Raw genomic sequence first — 8,185 nt, forward strand, 5'->3', positions numbered from 1 at the left:
AGAGAAAAAATATGATTAAGTTCAAAAACAAACCGAAAAAAATAATACTTGAAAAACAATTCAATATTCACTAGGGATACATATGAACTGCTGAGAATAAAAGGTTGACGATTGCAGGTTTTTCGCAAAAGCGGGATAAAAATCAGTCGCACGCAATAGATACATTTCAAAAGGTTGCACGCAAACGGAACATTTTATTTTGTCGCATTTCGAATTTTCAAGCCGTGATTACAACAACAATATACTTCTCTCTTGCGTGCAACCTTTTGAAATGTCTCTTTTGCGTGCGACTGATTTTTATCCCGCTTTTGCGAAAAACCTACAATCGTCAGCCTTTTATTCTCAGCAGTTCATATGTAAATGTTGCAATATAAAATATTCATTTTGTAAAACGAAATCAAAATTAGTTTGTAAGGATAGATTTAAGGGCATTCATGTATGTAGCTTTACAACATTTGCTAATATAATATTATTATTATTATTATTATATATCTATTAGTGAGACGTAAAAGAACGCAAGTTTGTCCAAATTCGTAGCAATAAAGAGAAGTATGTTTCATTGCAACTAATAATTATAATTACCAAGGTAATTACCAAGGTTTTTTGGCCTACTTAATCCAAATCTGATACGGAAGCCGCGGTTGGATTGGAAATGGTCAGATATTTTCTATTTTGGCCGGACATTATTCTAAATTGGGCAGAAATAAATTCCAATTATGCCCGATATTACATTCCGATTTGGGCAGGTTTTTGTTTTACCGAAATGGTTAGAAAAAAATCCAATCTGATCAGATTCTAAAAATGTCATATATTTTGTCTGAATTGAACAAAAAAAAATTCCGAAAAAGTCGGATAATTTTCGAATAATGTCAGAAATAAATCGTCTAAAATGTACTAATGGAGTCCGATTTGTACAGATATTTTTCTAAAACGTACAGATAACAGTCCAATTTGATCGGAATACAGTCTGATTTGGTCCTAAAAATTATTCCGATTTAGTCATACTTTGCTCTACTTAAATCAGATATGTTTCTATTTAGGGCCGATACTTTTCCAATTCGAAATCCATCACAAGCCAAATTTGCAATTGACAATACTATTCGCATGAACAAATACATTGGGTGTTTGAATATTTGTCATTAGTTTATAAGAAACGATGTAAAGTCTATTTTGTAGGATGTGTATGTGTAACATACACATTTCATTTGAATTGAAAGACAAAGACAAATGTGAAGACACTACACGGTTCGGAGGAACAGCGGCACATAGATGTGCTACGCGTTTAAACACAACACACTAACATTGCGACATTTCAATCACACAAACGGTCAGAATATGTAGTTGAAACGCTGCGCCGCAATTTTAGAGCTGTTGTATTTACACACATAACATATGCAAGTGCTGATGTTTCCCCGAACCGTGTAGCGAACCGGCATTATTTATCAGACCGTTTAAGAGAACATATCGCTAATAATTTTTATGACAAAAGTTACCACTCATTTGCAATTTATTTTTATTTGTTTTTGTTAATTTGTGATAAGTTTATTGTGATTTTGTTATAATAAAATTGTGTTGTGATAAAAAGGGAAAGAAAGACTCCCAAAAAAAAGCATCAGCATCAACGTCAGCGTCACCTTCAGTAGCAGCAGCATCATCATCGAAAGCAACAGCAACGAACACAAGAACAACCAGAGCAACAAAAAGAAAGCAAAATGATACCATCGAGGTATGTTTATACAAATTTCTTGTTTCCCTCTATATTTTTTCAAATTAATTATTCTCATTGCAATCAATTTAACTATTTTCGTTGCAATCGTATCTTCAAAACTAGACGTGCTAGGACAAACTAACGCCAGATTTGGATAAAGTGGCCCCAAAAAACTTCGGTAAATAAGTTCTCTTCTCTGTGGTCGTTCTTATTGTTGCTTAGTGTAATCATATTCAGACATGGGGAGAGACACCATTAGCTATTTTTTGAACTTCATATAAATACTAGAGGGGAATAGCAAAAATAGCAAAAAATAGCAATATTATTGAAGAAATAGCGATTTGTTATTTACTGTTTTTAACATGGGGAGACTCACGAAAGTTCGCACTCGTAAAACTCACATAAAACTCGCAAAACTCGGGCAAACCGAATAATGCCCGAAAAGTTTAAATTTGCTTGAAAAACACATGAATATTATTTTGTAAGCATTCACAACTGATTTAAAAATATTAACGAAACGATATACACAAGCAAATCAACTGCAGAATGTAAAAAAATTTCTTAAATCCATTTTATATTTTGAATATGAAACTCAAAAACTCGCAAAAATTCGTAAAAACTCGAACTCTTGGTTTTTAACCGTTTAATACAAAGTTTTCGAGCTATTTTATGAAATTAAATGGAACAATTTGTTCTTTTCTATGAAATTACATTAGAAAAATTGCCAAAATATAATTTTTTTGCTTTCTTTCCAAGCATACAATAACTTGATGAGTGTTACTTGTACATGAACTGTCAAACTGTCACGTTGCACATAGGAAATATTAGCAAAAAATAGCACTTTTATTGAGGGAAACTAGCAAAAATAGCATATATTAGGAAACAATAGAATAAATTAGTGAAACTAGCGTTGGTGTCTCTCCCCTTGTATTCAGACACTAAATGAAGCGCAATAACAAAATTCTTCTCGTGGACACGTGTAGCTGATACAATTTGTGTAAATTGATGAAAAAAATGGAATACGTTCGAAAACGAAGTGCAGGGTCCAACTTCGTTATCGCTCTATGTGTTTGTTTTTGATTTTCTTTGTCGGGGTAATTCAGTACGGTTAGCATCGACTTTGCTTCTGGTCGAGAGGCCATGCAATCGAAATAAAAATCGTTTTTGCATCGATGACAATTCAACTTTAGTCCGTGTAGTCTTTGACCATTGCATTGTGACTCATGACATTTGTGTTCTGTTGGTGTTTCTTTGCCGAAAATAGAATCGTTCAGAAAGTTTTATAAACTTGCCATTTCGGATCAGTTGAGGTTATGTGTTTGATTACTGTTCATAAATCGGTCGTATTTCACTTTAAAACTTATTTTATACAATATTCACAGTGAAAACTTGATAATGTTCAGATTTACGAGACATTTATGAAACATTCAATATAAAATTAGAGATGATAAAGATAAAAATACTGTTTAAAAACATTAAATTAAAATAACAATCGACGGATAGAAAATATTGACGTCTTGTTGTTTTGACAGCTCACACACCCGCTACAGCTACAATCTCTTGCAACTGATGTACGAAGACAAAACCCGCTGGAGCTTCCATTTCCAGATGTATGCATTGCTGACAATGATACAAACACAAAAGACCGCATCCGAAGCAGCAGTTAGAGTGTTCGAACGTTCTGTCATCACCACCCAAAAGTCTTTTTTGGAAGCTTTAAAACGATAGGAGTCAATACATCCCATTGAATACCACATCCTCCGCGAGTGGTATGAGTTTGTGACACAAAATAACTCTCATAAAATTGATGCCTTCGTGTACTTGCGTTCGACACCTCAAACAATCATTGACCGGATCCACAATCGTGCGCGTAATGAAGAAACCAATATTTCGCTGGAATATTTGCAACTTCTTCACGAGCTGCATGAAGACATTTTCATCCATCAACAACATCTTCTTCCAGCACCCCTGATCGTTTTAGATGCCGATTTATCACCAAATAATGTGATTCAACAACTTCATTCCCAGGCGGAAGAATATTTAGAGTTATCGTAGTAGTCAAATCTTTACTAGTCAAATTTACTATCTAGTTATTTTTCAAAATCTTGTCAGTTGAAAATTTTTATTTCGTTGAATAAAGTCAAATTCCTTAGTTTATATGGAAGTTTCATAGTTCAGCGTTCAGCGTCAAGATGTCGCTTAAATATAGCATAAACATGTGCTCCATATAGAAACATAGGGAAATTTTATCATTGAGCAGAACTATTTCCTTGAGTCGCTTTTCAAATGTGTAAAGAGAACATTCAGTAGGCAATTGGTTGGCATGTTCGTAATAGAGCTCAGTGCAATTACGATAAATGCTTTTGAGTCTAAGATTGGTACGTGCTCTCTCGAAACGCGGCCTTGTGTTAGTACTCGTCGGATATCTATGGTTGCTTGTGCTGTTGACATGGTATTTATTTTCCATTATTCCCTTTCGAATTTTGTAAATCATTGATATATTATTGTTATACTTATTTGTGGTTCTTTTTATTTTCTACAATAATGTCGAAGAGACCTAATCGTTATCTATTTTCAGTAGCGAGAAAAATGCAAAAACGTCTTTTCCGCTCAATGCTGAGTAGCAAAAGTGACACATTGCTCGCAGCTTTATTTGTCTGTTTTCTGCTCAAAGTTTTTTCCGTCTCACTTATGGATAAAGAGCTCATAAGTTGTTCATTCGTTCTATGGGTGTCAATTGAGGCTGTGAGAATGAAAATGGCAATACAGGAATGAACATTCTGAAACGCATCAAGAAAAAAATTCGCAAAAATGAATCATGAGTTCTGAATACGCAAAAGTGAAACATGAATTTACATGGGCAGCATAGTTTTTTTTTCTTGATGCGCTTCAGAATGTTTATTCCTGTATTGCCATTTTAATTTTCACAGCCTCAATTGTATGATTGAATCATAGTTTTGGCATTTTTTACACTTTTTTCTCGTTTTTTGCCTGTGTGGCGGCTATCTACATGGGAAGTTTGTATAAAAACCTCGTTGTAATATAAGTCAGATAATCATATAACTCCGCATGGGCTAATGGAAAATAAAATGCATTTTTTCCAGATTTTCAAATTTATTCGGTTCTTTTGTTGAACATCAAATGACAGGGGCAGAAAAAGATACGGTATTCAGCTTTTTCAGGCGCCTAAAACCCATTTTTTCAAGCCTATATTCTTCTTCTCTGATTACGTCTTACATTTAGCTTCCGGATCCAATCAAGCAACGGTGCAATCGGTTGAAAAATAACTGGCTGATCAGGATAACGAATTATGGTCATGCCCACGAGTTTGTTATTCTTTTTCGAAATCATTGGACCTCCAAACGTAGAAGGAGTTCCCATGCTTTCATCTAAAGTGTAACACATCAAATGATTTACATCAAATACGGGGTGCACTTTCGGTTTGCAAATGGCGCCATTCAAATATTTCGTATCATAACGCCTCGTTCTCATTGTTCCATCCAATACCACATTACCGTAGACAGTGACCACTTCGGACGGGTCATTCATTTTGTAATCTTTGTCCACCAAATCGATGCTGCCGACGTTATCGTTGAACTCCAACGGTTCTTTAAGTGTAATCTTGGCAATGTCAAATGTCAATCCCGAAAATGCGTATTCCTCATGAATTTCTATCTGGTCTTTAGTGACTTTAAGTTTTGTCGCATTTCTCGATAGTAACGGCGTTTTCAGTGTAATTTTGGCAATATCAAATCCACCAACAATTAAACGACTATAATGAGGGTGACATGCAATGTTCTCTTTTTCGACTTTGATTTTAATTTTCTGGTTTGCACCTGATACAACTTTCGTACCAGCTACCACATAAACATATGGAGCGTCATCCACACAATGGGCATTCGTGATAATTTCCGTTTTCGACAGAATAAATGCAGTACACTTACTCATCATGTTGCTATTGGGATCATTTGGATGGTCTTTGTATTCATGTAATCAAATCGTTTCATTCTCAGTACAAGCAATAATATTAAAAGAAAAAATGAACACACACACAAAATAGCTAGGGGGAAACCGCGAATTTTTCATCTACAAAATTCGTTTTCATCATTCAATTTTAATACCATTTGTATGTTAACTCAAATATTTGACTAAATCCATAATCTACTATGAACAATACTTTTGTGGTGGTCAAAAATGTGATGAATTTTCTGACAGTAAACCGACAGAAATGCATATGGTCACGGTCGCGGCGCACGGTAACGTTACTGACGTTTTTCACATGCTCATAACTCCGCTATCATAATAGATAACAAGAAAGAGTAAAGGCATAAATTCTAGCTAATTATACTAAAATTCATTTAATACAAGGAACTCTACAGTCTGTGTACTTGTTATGCTAAATATGTGCAAAAGAATAAGAAGGTGTTAAAAAAATGTATGAAAATTTGCGAATTTTCAAGGTTTTTTACACACGATTATATCTCTACAAAAACCAAAAAAAATTCCATTTTATGATTCGATTATTGTTGCCCCATACTCGATCTACATTTTTTGTCTTCACTCTTCTGAAATATCTCTGATAGTGGCCATGTTATGAGCTCATTTGTATGTCAGTAACGTTACACCTCCGCGACCGTGACCATATTCGTTTTAATAACAACGCACAATTGAAAGTTATCGGTTACAGTGAATCGTTTCTGGAGAAAGTTCGAAAAATTTCACAGTTGTAAATAATATATTGTTTGAAAAAAATTATAAAATCTAGCATTATTTTCATTTCTATTTTTGAAGCGTGGTCAGCCCCTAGCAAAATTGATAGAATATTTGAATTTTTCGGACAAAAATTCACACACACAAAAATGAAAATGAAAATGATTCTAAAGCAGACTTACTTGCGGGGATATGGATTCCAGCTACAAACTTTGCCTGTGACATGTTTTCAATCACTTCGCCCTTAAGAAGAGCTTGCGAGAAAAAGCCATCTGTTCATTAGAAAAAAAGTTGGAATTTCGAATTGAATATAATAAAAGTCTGAAAAAATCTTTTGGAATCATAAAAAGCGTGTACGAAAACCAAATTTGTCTTACGTTTTCCTTGAAGTTCCTAGAAAAAGAAATTTCGTGTTTACTTTCAGTTCTACAGAAATATCGTATTTTATTGGATAAAAGTGAAAATGATAAAGAAAAAGAAAAAAACTTACCGAAAATTCAACGATAAATAGCACCGAAAACAAACCGTGTAGTAGATTCATTTTAATTTGCCAACGAAACAGAGTTTTAACCTGTTGCACAATGATAGTAGAGAAATTTCTTGTTCTTCTTTAGAAGATCCTTTGAATTCGTTTGGTCTTTCCTATGCGGTGCTGCCTCGTTTATACCATTCATCTACTAATAGCTGACACGTGCCATGTAACGTATAATTGATGAATTGTGGTATTTTTCAGTTATGGAATTTACGAATTGAGGTCTACTAACACTATGCAACAAATTTCGAAAATGAAAAAAAAAATCCCCCAAAAAGAGGAGACACTCAATTTGTTTTGGAGGATCCTCAGGATCGTTCAGAACTGCTCCCGATTCTGGAATTGGGTTTTGGTGGATCCTCAGGATGGACCAGATCCGGTTTGACATTGCCCTGGCCCATCCTGAAGATCCACTTCCAGAACCGGGAGCAGTTCTGAACGATCGTTGAGATCCACCAAAACTCACTTCCATAACAATTTCATTGAAGCATAATTCAAAAGTTCAGTGTAAATGTACATTTATTTACACGAATTGACAAAAATTGATCGAATCGGACCGAATTGAAGGAATTTTTCAAAATTTTTAAGAATTCATTCATTTTTTTCGTGAGAAATCCCCTTAGGTTTTAAATAAGTTTCCCAAACACATTGGAAATAAGTTCTCTTCTCTGTGGTTGCTTAGTGTAATCATAATCAGACACTGAATGAAGCTCAATAACCTAGGGGAATTTGTTATTCAAAAATTCATGAATTCCGGTGTGTTTTGAGCTATATTCAGAATATCCACTCATATTCACAGATATTCAGTCTTTCTTATTTGACAGTTCAGGCGTTCTCATCAGCCGCCATCTTGAATTCGTCGCCATCTTGGAAATTTTATTCAAAATATTCACAAAATTCACAAATATTCACATTTCTCAAGCCTTGAATGAAACCCCTAGTCAATAACAAAATTCCTCTGATGGACACGTGTAGCTGATACAATTTGTGGAAATTGATAGAAAAAAATGGAATACGTTCAAGAACATTTCACATTCAGATGTAACCGGTTCGTAATTTGGTTATTTTCGGCTCTTGCCAATTGTTTTAACACTTACTCATTGTTTTTTGTGTACATTTTTGTTCTCCAGCCTGATGATGCTCCTAATAAGAGCAAAAAGTCGCACAATAAACGAATAATCATTTTCGAAAACGGCTTCAGCCCAACACACCACTTTTGTATTTATTCAGATGGA

General features: G+C 34.4%; 1 long non-coding RNA gene across 1 annotated transcript; it reads right to left on the minus strand.

Annotated features, from left to right (window-relative positions):
- Nucleotides 1-4,880: 4,880 nt before the first annotated feature.
- LOC129573832 (uncharacterized) lies at nucleotides 4,881-7,019 on the minus strand. Its single transcript, XR_008688639.1, has 3 exons — nucleotides 6,909-7,019; nucleotides 6,796-6,811; nucleotides 4,881-6,690 (listed from the first exon to the last, which is right to left on the minus strand). It is a non-coding gene; the product is annotated as an uncharacterized LOC129573832 (long non-coding RNA).
- Between the last annotated feature and the right edge of the window lie 1,166 nt (nucleotides 7,020-8,185).

This window comes from Sitodiplosis mosellana, unplaced genomic scaffold (assembly GCF_009176505.1).
Source record: "Sitodiplosis mosellana isolate CC-2019 unplaced genomic scaffold, AAFC_SMos_1.0 Smas_scaffold_6116, whole genome shotgun sequence".
Taxonomy (NCBI): domain Eukaryota; kingdom Metazoa; phylum Arthropoda; class Insecta; order Diptera; family Cecidomyiidae; genus Sitodiplosis; species Sitodiplosis mosellana.